This window comes from Corapipo altera, unplaced genomic scaffold (assembly GCF_003945725.1).
Source record: "Corapipo altera isolate COAL_440 unplaced genomic scaffold, ASM394572v1 116, whole genome shotgun sequence".
In the NCBI taxonomy this organism is placed as follows: domain Eukaryota; kingdom Metazoa; phylum Chordata; class Aves; order Passeriformes; family Pipridae; genus Corapipo; species Corapipo altera.
Window position 1 is genome coordinate 1,701,971 of NW_020884953.1, and position 21,877 is coordinate 1,723,847.

At 39.8% G+C, this 21,877-nt stretch overlaps 1 protein-coding gene across 8 annotated transcripts in view; it reads right to left on the minus strand.

Annotated features, from left to right (window-relative positions):
* Window positions 1–21,877, minus strand: part of SUPT3H (SPT3 homolog, SAGA and STAGA complex component) — a 283,689-nt gene that overhangs the window by 23,281 nt on the left and 238,531 nt on the right. The window lies entirely within an intron of this gene.

A 21,877-nucleotide genomic window follows, 5' to 3' on the forward strand; every position in this document is an offset into this window, starting at 1 on the left:
GCCATATATAACCACCATTTTTAGTGGCTCTACCAATTTCCTAATTAATTTCAGCCAGATCAATTTTTCCCCTCTTAAACTAGAATTAGAGTAACATTAGGAGTAAAGGATAACCTCAAACAACTTTGGATATAAATAGTATTTGTACTGAACGGTAAGGAAATCATTTCAAAACCAGCAAGGATGTATTCAGACAGACATTTTACAGACAGTGAATATGCAAAAGGAAATATGTACAAGATGTTCATTACAGCATCCTCTACATTAACACCACACTCCAGTATAGAGATCCAGCAGCACATGGCCTTAAAATCAAAGAGCAGAATATTAACTCTGGGATATACAGCCAGGCATCAGACATGACAGTATCACCACAAACAAAACACAAAATAAACCCAAAGGCTCTATACTCAAACATGAAATGCCCAAAACAGACTAGCCAATAACTTTGAAAGGATCCAATATATTCCCACAACCACAAGTAGCAAGTCCAAGGCAGTTTGGATGTGCAGCTTGCCCAAACCATTATGGCTGGCATTTGGAAGTCGATGCAAAAGTAATGTTTTTAGCTCCTTGACCCTGATATTTTTACAGAGCTTTATAACCTGAGTGACAACCTTCAGCACATAAACAAAATATTCAGGGCTATTGTACGGTTTGCTCGAAGTTAAATGATCCCAAGTGTAAAGCTGGATCTACATGAAAGATAAAGGGCTGAATTTTCCAGAAGGAATTTTGGTTGCAAAGCAAAGTTGGGCTTGGCTGGGCTCACCTGGGAAATAATGAAGTTTAACATTTTCCAACACAGGCAGTGTTACACAGGCAGTTGTATCCCTGCAAAGGTCATTCCAGATGCCAGTTTCAGCAGAGGGAGAAGAACACCTTTGGAGAGTTGGACACACCCACAGGTCTATATTTAGCGATATATTATAACCAGTGTGGCTATAGTTAGGATTGAAAACTATTTCCTACTTCACTCCTCGTTTCACATACTTTAAACTTTCTGAAACATTTGCCCTTGGGCTGAAGTTTCCTCTGCTTTAATCTCTGCCTGAAGTTCACTTTCTCTGGAAAGAACAACTAAATTCCTGAAGCCATTTTGAAGTTTAGCAATAATGAAAACAAAACAATCTTCCTTCCCGTGCCAGAGAAAGTGATTTTGATATATGCATATTTTATTACGGAATTTAGCCATAAATTGAACAATTTTACCCAGAAACCATCCTTGCCTTCAACCTCAGCTTAAAGGCAACTGTTTTGAAAATCAGTATTTCAGAGGAGGGAGTTTGGTTCATCCCATTCCATAACAAGATAACACTGCATCTCATTTTGATACATTACTAGATAATAAAGGTTAACCTCTGAAATGCTTTTATGCACAGTGAAACTATTTTACAGTCATCCCATCATTCTGAGTTATACCAGATATCTTTGAGATTTATACAGCCGAATTTGTGATACTGAAAGACAGATCTTTACATGCCAAGACTTGTGAAGAGAAGAAACAGCAAGAGGTTTTTTATAAAACTTGCATGTGTATGTGCCCTTGTAAGAGAGTCTGGATGTATGTGGCAGACATTTAATGTGGTTGGAGATAACACAGAGGGTTTGGATGACACTTCTGGGTGCTTTATGCCACTTTGTCACTACCCAATTTTTATTTATTTATTTTTTAAATATGATTATTTGGCTCAGAATTACAGATAGAGGATGACGTAGACTCTTGATGTGGAATTAAAATAGCTGTACTCATTTTGCTGGATATGTCTTGATGTAGCCCAATGTCAAGAGGTAACATAAGCCCATGATCCCTTCTGGAGCTCCTTTTAGAAAAGTGTCTAGTGCATCCAAATTTTTTGTGTGTTCTCTTAAAATTTACTGTCTACCAGCATGTGCTTTGATTTGTCCTGCTGTGGGCTGAGTCTCTGCCATGGATGAAGGTCCATCAGCCTCTTACTGTACCTGTCCTTTGTGCTGGTGGTCAAAGGACCACCTTTTAGAAATGGGGAATCACTGAGCTTGGCACAAATTACACAGTTCACCTTCCCAGAGTGGTTTTCCTGCTCTGAAAAGCTGATATAACCTTATTTGGCCAATCTAACTCTCACAGAAACTTCTTACTCCTTGCTATCATATGACAAGATTTTGTCTCCCCACCTCGTTGAAGGTGAAATGACAGATTGCTGCCATCCAAAACCAGAGACTACACAGGCTGGGCCAAAGTGAAAGAATAAACAAATTTTCATCTTGTTCAGGCCACTCTTACCACTGGCTCCTACTTGAGAGGTGTGATGATTTTGCTGCTTAGTCCTCTACTTCCCAGTTCTACCCTGATCCAGTGGGTGGCATCCCTGCCCATGGCAGGGGGGTTGAAACTAGATCTCTAAGGTCCCTTTTAACCCTAGCCATTCTGTGATTCTATCCCACCTATGGATGTTCTGAAGAACCTTCTCACAGCTTCTCAGGCACTTTCTGTGTAGGAATTCTGCCTTGAAAAGGTTGCTCCTTCAAGTTATCAAATCACATTGCACTCTGATATAAGATCCTCTCTGGGAATGCTATCGTTATTTAATAAATGAGGGCAGAGGTTTTTTCAACAATCTGAAAGGAGGTACAATGAAGCAGAAAAGATGAGCAGTGTTCACTGCTGTCAGTCACCTAGAAGCAAGATCGTGGTTTGCCCTTCATTTGATGAAAGGAGGGGAAACTAACAACTTAAAAAGCCAATGTGGTACAAGAGGCCTTGGTTAAGGAACTCCTCAAATTTCATGAAAAATCATCCTGTTTCTACTCTCTTTTGTTTGGTCCCATTTCTCTCACATAGCAATAGCCCAAGGCATTGTTATTATGAAGGCCCACAAAGAACCACTGCATGAAGATGACAGCAAAACTCCTGTCCTCACAGTAGGTCCCATGAAATGAAACACGACCCTTTTGAACATGACCCTGTGAACTGAAGAGTTCATAAGACAAGATATAATGTGATTTAGGACTAGAGGGAATGGTTTTCAACTGAAAGAGAGTAGGTTTAGACTGGATATTAGGAAGAAATTCTTGGCTGTGAGGGTGGTGAGGCCCTGGCACAGATTGCCCAGAGAAACTGTGGTTGCCCCATCCATGGAAGTGTTCAAGGCCAGGTTGGACAGGGCTTGGAGTAACCTGGTCTAGTGGAAGGTGTCCCTGCCCATGGCTATCTCTAAGGCCCCTTCCAACCCAAACCATTCTGTGAATCAATGATTTACAGAAACAATCCCAGACAAAACACAAGATGTGTGAGTACTCCTCAGTGAGGTAACAGATTAAATTAGAAAACTAAGACTTCTGAATGGGCACCTCAGCTAGAAACGGTTTTCAGTTAACAATTTACACTAGTGCATAATTTCGCAGCTGTAGCATGATGGAAAAGAATAATTTTGGCAAGAGAAAAAAACAGCTGTGATTTTTGAGTGGGCTGATGCTTAATTTTTATTTGGGATAAAATTTGGAAAGTCTGGGGTAAAACACCTCCAGCGGGCACCCGAGACACTGAAGTTTATTGGGCCAAATCCTCTATTGGTTTAAGTCTGCAGTTCTGCCTATATTGAAGCACAGTGTCACACTGCAGGTCTGTTTTATCACTTAGAGATGTTAAATCCTGAATTATAGGTCCTATGTAAGCGAGTTACAGAACAGCATATATAAAACTTGGAGTCTCCCTTTCTTGGTGTCCTCCTGTATGTGTGTGGGCAAGTGCTTTAATTGCAGTGCATAAAGTGGAACAGCAGACAGAGACATCCAAATCAAAGAGCAAGCCCTGGCTGAACTTCATTAGCAAACATAAATGCAAATAGGCACATCTTGTTTGGGACATGCCATGGTCCTTTCCGCCTCTGGCAATTTTACTCTGTTCTCTGACATTTGCATAAATGTAAATCGAACCATATGACTTGAGCAGGTTTATGACAGGAGAATCATATGCAAAACTCCTTGCCATTAAATAATTATCTTCATGCAGCCTTACAATGGTACTGTGAAAACCAGGGAGGGTTGGATCTCAGACAGTGAGAGCCTTTATTTAAGAACAGTGGAGGGAGCCCTGCCCTTTAAATAAGAGACATTCTTGGATCAGACACTGGCTGGCAGGATGGAAAAAAGGATGTAGCATTAACTTTCATTCCATTCCAAATAACCTGGAACCCATAAACCACCAAGATTCTCTAATTTTAAATCGACTCCTTTTCTCCCTATGTCTTCTTTCCATTTTATTTGGGGAATGTCAACTTTGAAATTTCATTAGCCTGCCATAATATCAAACAAGTCACCCTGGACAGATTCATAGCTTTCTGTACATAAAAACATCTACATTAAACCCCCTGTGATTAAAAGGTTACTCCTCTAATTTTTCCCAGTCTGCATAGACAAACCACATGCAAAGAAGTGTCAGCTTATTTAGAGATTAAAATAATAATTAAAGAGGCAAAGTATAAGCAACATTGTTTAAAAAAGAAAATCCATATGTTGTTTAGAATTAGTTGCTTCTGTTTAGGTTTAAATAAATTTGTGTGGATATAAACTCTCTTTATTAGAAGTGCATCTATGTTACAAAAGAAATATTATGGATATTTCTCTCTCCAATTTAAAACAATAGCACTGAAGGCTCTGATTCCACAAACCCATCTTTAATCAGTAGCCAAAGCACAGATGTCTGATATTAGTCAAAGGATGAGGGAACGTTTTATGTATGTAACATCTAGTTCATGGTCAATAATGAGTAACACATCCCAAATATGTGTCTGTGGACACCCAGGTCCAGTACATTATGAACTTGTACAACGCTTTGGGTGATCTGCCCTGCTGTATCCATGAAATCTCATGGATTCCATTTATGATGAGGGCAGACCGATGTGTTGAAAGCTACAGCATCCATTTATCCATAGAGTACCGGTCCCTCTGGAAGCACAACCACACTGGTGCTCCCGCCAGCACCCGAGAAACCACAGTTCGGTGTAAGAAACACCAACAACGCCGTTCCTCAGGTCTGCTCCCCGAGTCCTCAGCCTCAGACACCAGGGACAGCAGCAGCTTCCATGCCATGAGTACCTGCCCTCCAGGAAGGGGGCTGGGATCACCACTGCACTTCATGTAGGTGTCCACCAACATCACATGCTGATAAAAGCACTTCTCCAGTAAACCACCCATCAACAGCTTGTAACAAAATGCTTTCCAGCAAAGTCAGCTCTGGGCTTTGGTTTTATCTGCCTTTTATCTGCCAAACGGCATAAACTTTCTCAATAATCACATAAAACTGGGCTGCTGTGTCCAGGAATAAGATATATCCAGGTTATATCATCCAAGACTGTTAAGGAACATAGTCTAGATCTCAACAAGACTGTTAAGGAACATAGTCTAGATCTCAACTAGACTATGATCCAACTTTTTTTATTATTGTTCTCTGCCTCTGGGATAAATGACATTCCCAAGGCTGATGGAAATATAGGATCACTGGAAAACAAGGACCAAATGTATTTCTCAGACACTTCATGCAGTACCACCAGTGGACAGAGAACAAAATGTAGGGCTTGTACTGCTGCCCTCCAGCTCATTTGGCCAAATCTGTAATGCTGCAGTTAACCAGTAAATGCTGTTCTCAGGGCTGGGCTGGTGTTGTAAGAAAGAAAAACAAGGCAAAAGGATCATAGCTTCTGTTGCAGCAAGAAGATCATGGCTTCTGTTGCAGTAAGAGCTGAGGTGTGGGAGTGGGGTGCCAATGTCTGCCAAGAGAAAAAAAGAACAAAATTGGTGGGGAGGGAGGGATCATTTTAAGTTTCTCAGAGGGTACTGTAAACAGTGGAGAAAGAAGGAAAAAATGGAACTATAAAACAATACTTGGCAGCCAGCTTTGCAAAACAAACATATTTTCACAAAGTTCTTCCCATCACTGCCACCAGCTTTAATAGGCTTTATTTGTCTGAGAGCAAGAAACCGTTTTTAATTGCCAGAGAAGAGGCGACGCTGCTTTGCACACTGATAGAAATTCCTACTTCTACGGCACACTGCTCTCCGTTCACAGTCAGGGAGAGGAATTCCTTCCCCCAGGCTGCAAAACCTGTAGCTGGGCTCCATCACCACCATTCCATGGATAGAGTCAGCTGCTTCTCCTGTTGACCAAGTCGAAATCCAGCAAGTAACTACTGCTATGGGTCTAAAGGTCTGTAACTGTCTGTCCAAGAGGTGCTACTGTCAAAGCACACAGCGGGTCTCTGTGAGGCACCAGACCTTGATGGATACAACCTGTTGGACGCCAGCATAACTGGGAAAGCTTGATATCCCCACCACAATGGACGTGGAGTGGTTCCTGAGGGTCCCTGATCTCCTCATGAGCACTGCAATTAGTTCACTTGTAATTTTATCACCTCAAATCAAACTGGTCAAAACACCTTGAATTGCTCAGGGGTCAACCTTTCCTCTTCTGATGTGTCTCAACTCGCTGCTGTAGCTGTACAGCAGCAATAATGTACTCAGGCAACTTTATTATGTCTGAGAATGAAATTAGAACTAGAAGCCTTGAGACTTCAGGTATAGCTGGATACTGAAACCTCTGGTTTATGACTCAGGGCACTGCACAGTCACAGCACTCCCATGTGAAAATATACTACTAACAATAAAAACTCCTTCAACCTGAGAGTAATCCTGCATGAAACGTGGATAGCTTCTGGTCTCCAAGGATGACTTTTCTTGACTTTTTAAGATTTTATTCTACTACTGTAGAAGCTCAGACTTTTTTTCTGTAGGAATTGACAGAAGAGGTTAAATTTCCCCTCTCTGTCACTACTGCTCATGAGCTCAGCATAGGAGCTAAAAAGCAAATTTATTTGGAAACAATATGGTGTGGTACAGTCGTCTGAGTACAAGGGCAGGAGCCAGGGCTGGGCTCTGCTCCCAGCTCTGACACTTACTTGCTGTGTGGCCTCAGACAAACCACTTAGTGCCTCTGTGCTTCAATTTCCCCTGCCTTTGAAACAGAAATACTATCACTCACTGAAAACCATTTTTTGAGGATTGCTTGATTACATAGCTAATACATGGTGTTTCGAATACACTGTATACTACACCATAATTATTATTTTCATTACATTGTATCTTCCATTGTAATGGCTAAAATACCAGATGTACAAAAATGAAATCAGCAGCTATTGCATAGGAGGAGAGGGGATTACATTGACATTAAATTATTTTGGCAAAACAAGGCAATTCACCTACATTCTTTCCTTAGAACTGTTGAAATTGTAATGAAAAGTAGCATTTAATGACATTTTGCAACATACTTCTCCTCCTCCACCCCATGAAAGCATCCTGTGAAGGCTCTCTGCAGAGGGCACAGCACCTCTGCTCTCCCCTTGACTGAACGAAGCATTTCACTGGGGAAACGAGAACCCAACCAACACCTCAGGTCTATAAACAGAGGAATTTTCTCAGGCTCCAAGGCCCTTTGCTGGTGGCAGCACTGGGGTGCAGCCACTTCTGGCCCTGCTCTGTACTGACTGATGTGCTCTGTCTGCAGCGGGGCCGGCGCACCGGAGCAGTGGGAGGTAAGAGGAATTAAGGTAATGCATCAGTGGTTGCCAGTGGAGGAGATGGGAAGAGAGAGGAAAAAAAAAAGGCAAAAAAAAAAAGGGAAAAGAAATATACTATTTCAATCAAAGTCTGAAAGTTGTAGAAGTGGTTTTGGTCTCAATATAGAAAAAATATTTATCCAAGAAACTCCTACTCGGGTGCGAACATCCTACTTCTAGTGGGATTTTGTTTGGCAAAGTGCTGTGAAAGAGTGGAAGCTAATACAGAACATGTCTATAAACAAATATATTTATTTAGTACAGATTGACACATTCACTGGAGTATTTCAGTGATTACACGTGTAAAACTATTTCCTATAGTGGTTTCCTTTTGTGATTCTGCTAATTTATTCAATCCACCCCATTTTCATGCACTGGATGTTATGAGCCATTTCAGCCACCCAGACTGAAATGCACGTTTGGAGACTACACGCCTGTTTTTTCATTTCATCATCTACACATAATTATTTGGTGATATTAGGAATTTGAGCTAAAATGGAAGCCAACCAAAATTTTAATAGCTTAAAAATCATACAAAATGAAGTCTGCCCTGAGGTTAATGAATAAGAGCCAAATCTTGAGGTTCTCACTCAGCTTTTACTTCTCCTTATTCAGGCAAAAGTTGAGTCAATTGTAGTTGGACTGATTAAAACCAGAAGAACGTATCTTTAGACCTTTTTCTCAGGTAAAACTGAATAAATTACCTAGGATTAGGCTGCAGAACGGCATCCAATCGATCTTTCACATGTATTTCTGCAACATGCTGGAGAAAAAATACAAGTGCTGAGGCAGTTTAACCAGTTAAACCAATATTTTAACAACAGAATAAATTATTATACACTACCAGGTTTTATGACATTTATATTAGAAATAGCCCCAAATCAAACTACATTTCCTGGTCCCTCCTGAACTTTTGAAAATCAGGATCAAATCCAAACTTAAAAAATGGTCCACTAAGTATGAAAGTCAAATACCCTTGTCCTTCAAAAAAAAGTTCCATCCTTAAATTTGAGTTTTAATCCAGACATGTATTGATATAGGTATTTGATTTTTGATGATGGGAAGCATTTATAATTCAGGAATCAAAGGTTATTCTTTAATTACACACAGGATGTCCTATTCCTTATGCAAAGAATGCAACGTGTATGTAAAAAATATAAAGCAGAGCAGCTGATTCCTTTGAACAGTTAACACTTCACTAGTAATTGGTGATAATCTCAGAAGGATGCTTCTCCTTAAGTCACAATTAATTTAAGTATTGCAAAAAGTAATGACACATTTATCCCATTAAAGCCAGATCTAAGCATGAGGATGTGGAAAAACAAAGGAGAATGAATGACAGATTTCTTCAGTATATGCAAAGCAAGTAAAAGAAGAAAAAAGTGGATAACAAGAACACACTGGTCAACATGTAGATGTGGCACCTGGGAACGTGGTTTAGTGGTGAGCTTGGCAGTGCTGGGTTAACTGTTGGACTCGATCTCAGAGGGCTTTCCCAACCTGAACGATTCCATGACAAGCACTAACTGTTCTAGTGGCACATTGGCCAGAGTACAAAGACTGCTCAAAGCCTCACAGGCTCCTGCATCAGGCACTTAAAAAAAGCTGCTGGTAAGTTATGAGCTGCAAGGATGCATCAAGAAACTTGGGATCCCAAGGAAGATCAGACTTTGTGTTACATTATACTTTTTAAATACATTATATTCACATTCATATGTTGGAAAAGCTGGTTCACAAGGTGAGATGGACTTCTAGTCTCTCTAATGTGCAGCTTAAGTTACCTGTAATCTTTCTAAATGTCTTTCTGTCCATCCATTCCCTACCTTCCCAACATCTTGGTCAAACAGGTCATCCAAGAGAGACCAGATGGTTGCTGAGAATAGCACAATTCCAAAATGTCCTTCCTAGAATTGACTAAAAATTCCTTTTGGTAGTTTCTGATTGATTAGTTGGGAGGCCTGTGTGTGAGTAAATAATATCTATTTTGCAAAGAAAATAAAATAACTCATCAGGCTCTCAACTTTCATGCCATACTCCCTCTCCATACACCCACTTGCTATGGCACATGTTACTTAAATAACACTTATTTTCAAATGCAAGGACAGACCAATGCCACTTACAATATCTCAGTGGTCTGATCCATCACATCAAACTCTCCTCCTTCGTCGCATCTCATCTTTTCCTTTTTGTATCCAGTGAAACAGCAGACACACATTTATATGCACATCTATAAAAGTGATACTTGTGTGAAAACTAACTGGCCAGGCCATGAGATTCTTCTGGTTGATTGCCATTGTTCAGTCACTAAATATGGGTTTAGGAACGGGGAGATGGATTACCCGCTTGTAACCCCACCACGGGCTTTTCATATCATAGCCCATATTTTTTTAATAACATTGAGGAATATTTAAATCCTGTATGGAAGTTTTTTTCATATGCACTTCTTTGATGTTAGAACATTGTGATTTGTGTGCATGCTGACACCAGAACATCTCGATTACTGCATGTTCATTTTTCAGAGGCTGCGGGGTCGATCCCATTTGGATGCACAATTATTACATCAATAGATAACGCAGGCTAATTATAGTGACAGCAACACCCCCACATCCGGCGGCTGGAAATGCAAGAACAGTAAATAATTTCCATCAATGAAGAGTTAGTTGGGTCTCATTAAATATTATTGTTACTAAAACAATAAAAGAGTTATATTTAAAAAGGAAGAAAGGTGGTAGGGGGGTAACTGAGCCCCAAACCTAGAACACATTGCAATTCCTGGACTTAAGGCTAATGGGACACAGTGGATCCAGGCTTCAGCAAAGAGAGAGCGTGTTGTCTCCATCACATTATTTATTGTAACGGTGTAACTCCCTTTCCCTTTGTTTCTCCTCTTCCCCCCAGCAGAATGGCTGTTGGTAAGATGGGAATGTGAAATCCAGGTTTTTTTCTCTTCAGTAGCTCTGAATTTCCTGGCTTTTGTGGACTGAAATCAGACCCTTAACGTTGCTTATGTGCATTTTGTTTTGGGTAATTGACATTAATTTTTAGGTTGCATCACTGACATCAATCAGTGCTGCTCTCAGAGGACTAGAGTTAAGGGGCCACAATAAAAGGGCATGATATTGTACCTTTTGTTTTATTTTTGGAGCACTTTGACTACTCTATACTTTTCCAGTAGATGTTGCATTCTTTTTGGGTGAGACAGTTTAAAACACTACTGCCTGTCTCGTTTAAAAGAATACTTTGGTATTACAGTAAATGCCTGGCTCCCGGGGCCAAGAGAGTCAACCCTGGTAAAAAATTCAAGTTGATACCTTTTGTCTATGTAACACTTTGAAGAATCTATGAAATGGCAACACATTTCTTTAGAGAGAGCTATGCTGCCCGTTACAGATGTTTCCCATATGGTATGTGGAAGGTTGGCCCCTTCCCCCTCCACTCATCAGTGTTCTCACATCGTAGCAGGCATCTACAAAGGCTGTAAATGATACTGCACAGAAGTCTCCATCAGCACGTCCTGCCCATGAAGAACCTGATTTTCATTGCCAGGGCAGGAATACACACCACTGCAGCCCATTTATGGGGAGGATTTTGACTCTTCAGCTTCCCATTTTACCAGTGTATGGCACAAATACCCTGGGGTAAGTGGTCAAGAGAAGCAAGACTAGGATTCAGATGTTCAAATGATGAAATGGAAAAGATAGGTTAAATAAGTAGAGGTTACTGCAGATTATCATACTGGATCAGCTGGTGGGTTCAGCATCTTCTCCCTCTAATCCTCATAGGCTGGAAAGATAATTTTTTCTAGCACAAGATCGTGATTTTTAGGGAGGAAAACTCTGAGGCACCTCAGCAGGCCTAAGACCTATTTTTTAGACACTGGGACAATAGTCATATACACAGGTACATTCACAAGTACATCCTGGTAACAGACAGCCTTTGGGTGGAAAATTGATCTGTTGTCCTGTATTTTGTCAAGTTCCTATCAATAGATAAAACCAGTCATAATTAAAATGGACTTAGAAGCACAGTTGGACTTCTAAGAGAGCAGAGTTGTGTTTCCAAAGGTTCAGCATCTGTAAGGGAATCTTCCAAAGATCTTAGAACCCTAAAACATCATTTTGTCATGCTTAGAGTTTGGTTCCAAACAATTCATCATCCTAGGTGTACTCAGGATGTTTTTCCTTTCATAAATCCCAATATTTTTTTGGATGCCAGAGTTATTCTAACACTCAAGTCTTGAATATAGGTGTGACTTTCTAAGCGTTTAATGTGTAACTGAGGCATTTCCTTCTCTCAATCACTCCTTTCCCAAAACACACAATTATCTTCTTGCAAAAGCAGTAAATTTTAAAATAAAAAAGAACCCAAACATACATGGAGCTTGTGATGCTTGTGATTAAAAAAAAAAAAAAATCCTTTTTGCCTCTTTCCCTGTGCTTTTGGTATTAGACAAGGCATGGAACTGTCTGTGCTAACCTGTATTTAATTTATAACTGGACTGCTATTTCTTCATGCCAGCTAATATTAGCAATATACATAGATATTAGTAAATTTTACCATTAGTTACTATATATTATTGCATAATAGTAATGTAATTTCTAAGGTTTCTACAAAATATACTCTAATGTTGAGATTTGGAAAGCCAGCTACCAATCTTAGCTATTTCACTCATGGTCATTTCACCAGGAGCTATGTGGTTAAAATATTATGTAGACTCAGAAATAAATCTTAAATAACATATACTTAAACTTTTCTTCTTTGCTTTTTCATTATTACTTCCCTCTCAGCTTTCTAAAATGTGCACCACCATTGACTCGTTTCTTAGAAAATACAAGATATTCCCCAATAACCCAAAATATTTTCATTTTCTTCTCTCAACGTATTTTCCTGATCACCTTTTTCTGCTCCTCATAACAGCATTTTTTCCCTAATTCTTTATTACCAACTCTATTATGTATAACTTTAATTAAATCTTTCCTTCTATTTATCTCTTTGCCCTTCAGTTCAGCTTATCCACCCCTTGCTTCCCAGTCCATACTCTTATCTTTACATAAGACATCATTTTCACTCACTTTTGCCCAGTGTATCTCTGTCTCTGCTGTTTTTCTTTCCAACCTTACTTCTGCAAGTCCTTGTCTCTTACTGACATCATCTCTGTAAAGAAGCAAAGGGCTTCTGTGTCTTGATATAATTCCAATCAAAATTTACTTTATGCTCTCCCACTCAGCTTTGGGATCTATAACTGTATTTCCAGTTGTTGTAGAAACTCTAGGAAACTGTATTTACTGGTTATGATAGTTGTAGGACAGAAGAAGAGTTTTGGCAATACCATAAGGGGCACTGGCCACGCAAGAGAGAAGTTCAATCTTTGTGAATTGGAGCAGCAGAACCATAAACACCAATTTGGAGTAGCCAGCAGTTGGCACCCAGGGCACAACAGAGCCCTCAAAAGCTTGAGAGAGCTTTAGTACTTCCCACAAACTTAAGCCCCATCTTGGATATTAAATATAAATGAAGCATTTAGTTTTCTCTAAGTGGTTCTTTTGGTTTTTTTGGTCTGTAATTATTCAGTTTGCTTAAGGAAAAGAAAGTAAGAGGGAGAGGGTAAAAAATAGGCCCCTCACCACCTTCGTGTCAAGAAGCAGCTGGTGCTGTGTCTGTTGAAATTGCTCAAAACCACCTTTGTGGGAACATTCCCCTTGTGAAAGGCTGGGACTTCTGTCCCAGAAATGGTGGCCCTGAAGTCTGCTGTGCTCCAAGACTGGACGAGCTCACAAGCCATCATTACTAGCAAATTTCTACTTATTCTTGATAAATTGGTGTCTCTCAACTGCTGTGTATCTCCTCCCTTTGTCTTTAGCTGGGCAAGAGTCAACTGAAAATGTATGACTGAGTCTCCTAGAGCTCTTAGCAATTGAAGAGATACTGTGCTGCAGATTGTGTTTTGGGGTGATATTTATTCCTCAAGGGGTGCTGTTGATGGGGTGAATAATTGATCCTGGCTCTCTGTAGGGTGATGAAATTCATTCTCAAGGAAACCACCCTTTTTTGCTGTGTTCCATTTAGGATTTCTGACATCAGAAATTTAGGTGTTACAGACATCAAAACAGGGGACACTGAAACATAAATAAATAAATAGACATGATAAAACATCTTGGTCCTGATCTGGAAGAGCGTATAGCAAAGACAGTTGCTGATTTGGCTTTTGAAACGAGTGGCCAGGTTGCCAAATGGGGTGGCATTTTTGTCTTGTGGGCAAATTTTATCAGGCACCAGGCAGAGTCAACCAAATAATTACTCACAAGCCACTTGCCCAGTCTGAAAAGGGAACAATTTTCAGTCTTTGACAGATTGGACTTGAACAGGGACCAGAAGTGAAAGCATCTATTGTCTGTTATCCATCCCAGCCCTGAGACTTCCAATTTCTTGGTTACCATGTAGCCTGTTCAGAAAAGGTTTGTCAAGCAACAGCCTCTCTAAACAAATTATATTGAAATTCCTTACACTATGCCACATACTCGACTTCCCGTTCCAAAAAGAGCCACATAATAATTTTCTAACAAGGGTAGTGGTTATTAAAGCACTCTAGATTTTCTAGGTCAAAGAGGTGAAAGGCAAAGTCAAAATAATTGAAACAAAATATTCTATAAATCATGGGTGTTTACTTACAAATACCCCCCAAAAAAATACAAGATATGAAGAGACCTGCTGCTCCACTAACCAAAATTCAGCCATCTAATCTGAATTACCATCTTCTCAACGAAAACAAAATTTAAGGCACCAGAGCTGGATTTTGGAAATACTCAAACAGTTCAAAACCAAACAGAGTTTAGCAGAAACTGGATCCTTCTTTCTTTTCCCACTTCTTCCTCCAAAATGTGTAAGGCAGACACGGCAAAGAAATCCACTGGTAATGCATGCTGGTCCTTTTTTATTCATTTTAATGCCAACAGTACCTTTTTTCACACATACTTTTGCTGAGGTAACCCAGGGATCTAAACTGAGAAGCAAAAAAGTTCTGAATGCATTTTGCAAAGAGGAAATTTTTTAGAATTGCCAAATGTATCTCCTACTTCCAAGAAACATTAAGATCTGAGTTTTCTGAAAAGAACCTTGTATCATTTCAGTATATTTTGAGACATGCTTTTTCACAGTGCTGCATCTTTATATTAGTACATAGGAAGAAAAAAATATATTTTTGCTGCAGTTTTCCTCTTTAGAAGACACCCCTTATTTATCTACTTCTCAGCTGTATTCAAACTCTTACTTACTGTGAAGACTAGAGCAGTTTATCAATTTTTTTTCAAGGAATATGCTTTGTCAAGAATACAGTTAGAAATATTTCCCATTTCCTAGTTTTCTGAGTTTTTATCTGTAATGATGATTTTGCAGTGGTTGAGAGGTTTGGGTCGGAAGGGACCTTAAAGATCACATATATCCAACCCCCTTGTCATGGTCAGAGACACCACCACTTGACCAGGCTGCCTGTCGATTTTTAAAGAAAAGAAGAAAAAATGAAGAGTCAGATTGAGGACCTAGAAGGGGTGCAAAGGAGCAGCAATCTGCCTTCTAATATGGGGCATGGACCAGCCCAGTCCAAGTGGAACAGTGAAGTGAGCAGGAAGTGGCTCAGTGGATGCTCCCGTGCCATCAAGACTCGGAGCAGTCTCTGTTGGTGGGCTCCACACACCCCCACATGTAATCCTGCCCACACCCCACACTTCCTGGCAAAAAAAAAAAGAAGAAAACAGTTGGGGATGGCTGTGATACCACTTGCCTTCCTTCTGGGTGAATCAAGAGGAGGAAGGGATCAGGATAAATTATAGGTCCTTGCACAAGCCCTGTGTGTTTGTGATCAGGCCATCTGGAAGCAGATAACGGCTCTATTAATGGGGGCGTTACTACAGAAGATCTGTCGCCTCTATTAAAACCAGCCATGCTGTGTGCTGGCTCATGATCCATGTTTGCTCTAATTTCCTCCCTGACATTTCATTCCTAAAGCTGTCAATAACCCGTTAACCTTCCTGGCACTGGAACTCTGAAACAAACTCCTATTTCAGCTCCGATTTTGAATCTCAGCTGTGATAAGCAATAACAAGGGCTAAGTTTACAGTACACAGTTGGCCTAATCTAAATCATGCTATAGGTGGTGAAGATTTTTTTTTTGCTTATACACATCATAAAGAAGGATACAACAACATGAAATCCTAGAATTAATGTCTTAATTTGATGGCAGAATAACAAGTGTTCTTTACTGGTAACTGACAGTTCGATCTGCAGATGTCGAAGGCCAGAAGCGTCCTGTAACAAGAGGAATTGCTCACATTCAGTTCATACAGTTTAAAGTCAGAAGGGAAAATTAGATCATCTAGTCTGACCTCGTGCGTACCACAGACCACAGAATTTCAGCCAGTTGCCCTTAATTTGGGCCAGTAACCAGTTTGACAAAAGTGTATTTTCCAGAAATTCGTTTGAGCTCTGCTTGGAGTCATCAAGAACTAGACAATGCAGAACTTCACTTGGTACTTTGTTCCACTGTTAATTGCCTTGTGCCTTATTTTTACGTTGAATTTCTCTGGTATTACTTTACTACATAAATACAAGTTACAAGAACAGCAATTACAACTGTCTCCACAATAACGGTGCCATTAATGGGAAAACAATATGTCCAAGTGGGATGTTAAGAAGCCTTTTGGCCACATGCACAGAAATATTTAAGCACCAGCTGATCCAGATAATTGGATTTACTGAGATGTCTGAGTTCAGGTACAAAAAGATACATCTATGGAAGTGTTTTAGTTTAGATCAGGGATGGGGTTTGAAACAAATCTCCCACTTATCCACCCTTACTGCACATCAGTTTGCACCACAGTATGATTTCAGAGAACACTAACTAGTCTCTTTTTGGATAAAACCAAATCAAAGATGCACTGCAACCACTAACAGGCATTCAGTCGATGGGGCCAGACTTGGTCTGGTGCTGGAGAGAAAGCAAACCCCTGTGAAACACTCATCGTGTGCATGTCGGGTCAGCACCAAATACTTGCCTTCTACCCATCTGCTCCTATTTGTACTGCTTACAAAAGCACAGAATGATTGAATCATAGAATGGTTTGGATTGGAAGGGACCTTAAAGATCACCTGTTTCCAATCCCTCTGCCATGGGCAGGGATGCCTTCCACTAGACCAGGTTACTCAGTCACAGCCTAATTCCTAAAATTCCTACAGCAGTCTCAGCCTAGTTCTTTCCAACTTTAGGGAACCTTGTGCCAGCAGCAGTGGAGAAGAGAAAATCAAGATTTGGCAAATAATTTCAGAAGAACAGAAGAAGAAGTTAATTACAGGAGGAATATCAGGAGGAATTAATTTAGTAGAACAACAGCTGGGTATTAATCCCTAATCTGAAGAACAATGGTGATCAGAAGGTACTACAGCCAAGAGAGTTCCTTTTTTTCAGTGGTATCCTTACGTTTGGGAAATAACTGATATCGTGGAGTAATTTACCTGGCTCATCCTGAAAAGATCAATTCAGAAACAAAGGAGTTCTAGATAAGGGGAGACACTGACACAGAAAAAGGGTAACAAATCTGGCCTAATAAATAACAGAATTCACAATTCAGAAATGGCTATTGCACAAAATTTTAGAGACAATTTAAATAGTTGATTTAACCCTTTGTTTCCAGTCAGTGACCTTCAATATACAGTCAAGGGGAAGAGGAATAGGAATATATCTTCAGAACTTGCACCCATTTACTCAGCCTCAAGATACAGGCCAATTAAGCATTTTATGCTGAAGGAGGCTTAAAATGAGACATGTAATTCCACACAAGGCCACTTAAGGAAGTTGGTTTTTTTGTGGCTGCCAGACTAGCAGTGCCATTCTCAACAATAAATGTTTCTGTGTGGGGTAGAAACTACCAAGAAATGAGCAAAAAGCAGCAAGAAGATGGTAAGATCAATGGTTACTTCAGAATATCTTTTATTTTTGTTGAGGAAACTTTCTGGAGACTAAAAAGGTCAATGCATGAGTGATCATGGCACATCAAGATTTATTATGGAGTTCTTCAGGAAAGTGATTGGGATAGCAAAGTCTTAGTTCACCATGGTTTTCAAATCATAATTCCTGTAAATGTTCCTTTTCAGGAGCTGAAAGGCAGAAGAGGTATCAGATTGGCCAGTAGGACCTCTTCTATATCATGATTCCTAGTTATCTCATCTCTTCAGAACATATAACTTTTAAACCTGGAAAAAACAATCCCCAGAAATTTCAACTTGCACTTTCAGAAGAGCACAACCTTCCATAAGTTCTTTTATTAAAAAAAAAAAAATCCTCTTTTTGCTTCTAATATTTGTAACCTTCTAAATTATTTATTTATTTATTTATGGGGTTTCTTCTTTCTGGGATAAAGAAATAAAATACTGAAAAATTTCAAAAACAATAAAAGCATTTGTTTCAGCCAGAGCCAAGTACCAACAAAAAAGACACAAAAGCTTTGCTCCCAGCCTCCCAGAAAGGTCTGTCAATCCCCTAAACTGATATTCACTGCAGAAAAGCACAAACAGAGTTCATGCTGATCTAATCAGGACTTTTTCAGGATTTCCAAGACAGGAAATAGGTGCTAATTTAAAATGCGATTTTAGGTTTTGGATTGTTTGTGAAGGCAAAGAATATATACAAAAACTTTTCAAAATATAAACTTGGTCTTTGACTTCCAGATACAATTGAAAGAAAAAAGAAATTCCCAACAAAATGAGGAATCTGAAAAGAATAACAAGGTGATTTTGAAATCCTTGTAAGGTTCCGAGAAGTCTCTTTGGTCTTTGACTCTTTGGCTGGTGATGCTGGATATATGCAAACAGTAATCAGTTCCAGGCCTGCAGTAGCAGTGCTCACTCATAATAGAATAAAATTATAGCTTACATAGGAACTCAGAACCGAGTGAAATCTCTGACTATTTGGCAAAGGAAAGTATCAGGAAAGCAGAGGGGTGGAGAGGGAAAGGTTGCAAGGAATAAGAAAAGAAAATTATACTGTTCAGACTAATTACACAAAATGGAAGAGGGGTAGAAGGACAGTAAAAGCAGAAGGATTACAAAGAAAGCTCAAGAATAAATGGATATGGCACAAGTCAAAGAATTCAACAATGGGTACATTCAAGGAACCCGGTGCACAGATCATTACCCGTGGAGAAATGTCCTTGCCACTGCACTTAGTTTTCCCCAGCACATCAACACATTCTCTAATGGACTGGCACATGTAATGATCGTCTCCAAAATGAAATCCAATATACTTTGGTTCCCACTGGAAACCTCACCTTCTTACCCAGTCCCTGCCAATGTTGGCCATTCCAGTTGTCCTGGAAGGATGCCATCCTTATGTGATCATCTCCTGCATTACAGCTTTCTTTGTCAATGCTGGAAATGAAACCTCAGGCATGATAATATCAACAGTTAACACACACCAGCACATCCATGCCAGCTCAAACCAGTTACATTTTTCTGACTCTGTGGTGGTTTTGAGTTTTCCTTCTCTCTTTCCCCCTCCTCTGATCAAGGACACACATGGATACCCAAAAGCAGCAAAGCCCTTCTACCAAAATTACTCTCCTTTAGTAATGAGACCACAAAAAGCTGAAACGCAGAACACTGTCTGCCACCACCCTGTTCTGGCTGATTGTCTTTTAAGAGCTACAATAACGCTGTGCAAAGGAACAATATTCCACATCCTCAACTCACTAGTGAAGGGGCTGGAGCACAAGTCTGATGAGGAGCAGCTAAGGAAGCTGGGGGGGGCTCAGCCTGGAGAAAAGGAGGCTCAGGGAGGACCTATTGTTCTCTACAACTGCCTGAAAGGAGGCTGTAGCCAGGTGGGGGTCAGTCTCTTCTCCCAGGTAACAAGAGACAGAATAAGAGGAAGTGGCCTCAAGGGGAGGTTCAAATTAGACATTAGGAAAACATTCTTTACAGAAAGGGCTGTTAAGCTCTGGAACAGGCTGCCCAGGACTGTGGTGGAAACACCATCCCTGGAAGGATGTAAAAGATGTGTGGATGTGGCACCTGGGACGTGGTTTAGTGGTGGATTGGTAGTGCTGGGTTAATGGCTGGACTTGATGATCTTAGTGGTCTTTTCCAACCTTAACAATTCTATGACAATCCCAAAGGAAAGTGTGCCTTAGCTGAATCTGCTACGTTATGGATAAAACAGGAAGCTGTCCCCTCTTATCACACCTTTCTATTTTTGAAAGGCTGCCCAAACAGCTCCAAGATGAGTTGAAGCAAAGTTACTGATGCCAAGAAGCCAAGATCTTTCACCATGCCTTGCTGAATGAGGAAGGAAGAAAACTGTGCCCAGCTGTCCTTTGCTTTTCCAGGTTAGCTTGGAGCCAAAGAAGCAGGAAGAGGAGAAAGATAAGTGAAAAGGGATAATGTTTATCTTTTAACAAAATCACAAGGTTCTGCTCCTAGCTCTAGCAGCCAAGACTCACCGTTGCATCTTTAAGACAGATAGTCTCTTCTCTGAGGGACGACAGGCTAATTACAGCCCTCCTGCCAGAGGGAACTCACACATGCAAACCATTATGTAAAATATAATTTTTTTCTTTAAGAATACTCAAGATCATTAGACATGGTTTTTTCAATGCTAGAAAATCAAGCCAAAAATGAAAATAAACAGTTTCAAGTATTTGCAACATAATTCCCTCATGCATTTATGGAAATATAGTAAAAAGCGCCTTAAAAATGTGGTTTGACATTTCATGCTGCTCTGTTTTTCCAGTTCTCAACATTTGCCCTCTTGTCCTGTATTATTTCAGTTCCACTGCACTTTGGGAGGGATCATGATGGCAGTCTTTGTCATTTCTACAGTGCCTTTCAGCCTTGCTTCAACTGATTGGTGGCAGAAAGTATCACGAGGACTTGGTGTAAACGATAGAAATGCTTTATAAATCCTATTCTGCATAAGCGAAATTTAAACTCACTGCAAAAATTATCTGTTCACCAAGATAATTACACATTGCTTCCCTAACAGTGTTCTTTGATAAACTAAGGTAAAAGAGATGATCTACTTAATTTAACATGGAAATATCACCCTTTGCTCTGAGCTCCCCTTTGTCCAGAAGAAGGTTTATTTTACACACTACCATGTTCAAGAGCAATCCTCTCTTTAAGATAAATATGGAAAAAAATTCACCAAATTTGGCTTTGATGATGATGATGTGAAGTGGTTTCATCTCTGTTTTACGCAGGGAGAAATGAACTCCTGCCTATCTAAATAACTGGTATTTTAAAGGTTTTGTCTAATTTATAAAGTACAGGACTATTGACAAAACAAACACCATGGTCTAATGGATTAAGCAAGCATCTGCATGCCACAAATTCCTGAGTTTTAATCCAGACTCTCTTGGTGCTCACCTTTTTGTCCATAAAATTGAGATAATATTTATCCTCTACTTCATGAGGGTGTTGTGAGAGTGAGTAAATGTTTGGACAGCTCTTCAAAAGGTCAAGTCCTAACCAGGCACCTGTATTTTACTGAAGTAAACTGTTTCCTCAGATTCCCATGATATGATCACAGCACCTTCTCCAGAGCTTCTCAGATCTTTTTAGAATAACCATCCACATTCATAACCATCCATAAATCACCGAATGGTTTAGTTTGGAAGGGACCTTAAAGATCATCTAGTTCCAATCACCCTGCCATGGGCAGGGACAAAGTTAGGCAGTGATTCAGGGCTTCAGAGTGATTTAATCCACAAGTTCATGTATATAAATTATCCCACTACCACAGGAATACTTCAGAAAAACTATGTGCTAAGAAACTTTTAATTCATTATTGAAGCAGAAGTGTGCCACATCCCAAGATGTCGGTAATGCCAGTTAATTTAAAAATTGTCATTTAATATCTGAATTGTATAAAAATATAAAGTGGAAAGATAATTTATTTTAAAGAAAATGTTCTAAAACCCACTTTCCTCTAGATATGTCAGCAACTGATGCTCTATAAAGGTTTGAAATAAAAGCTTAAAATCTCCTGCTTTATTAGATGGGCAATTCCAGAGACTCGACACACTGTATAATCCCATCAGTGGTTAGTTCTCAACAAACAAGTCACACATACAGAAAAAATACTCTAGACCAAGGCAGGAGGCAAAAAGAGGTTAAATCAGTCACAACCAGGTTTTTCCTCAGTTTTAACTCATAAGTGATGACATAAAACCCAGAAAAAACCCAGCTCCAACTTGAAAATGATTTAAATTTGCCAGCTCCAGTCATTCCTGGAAATGAGC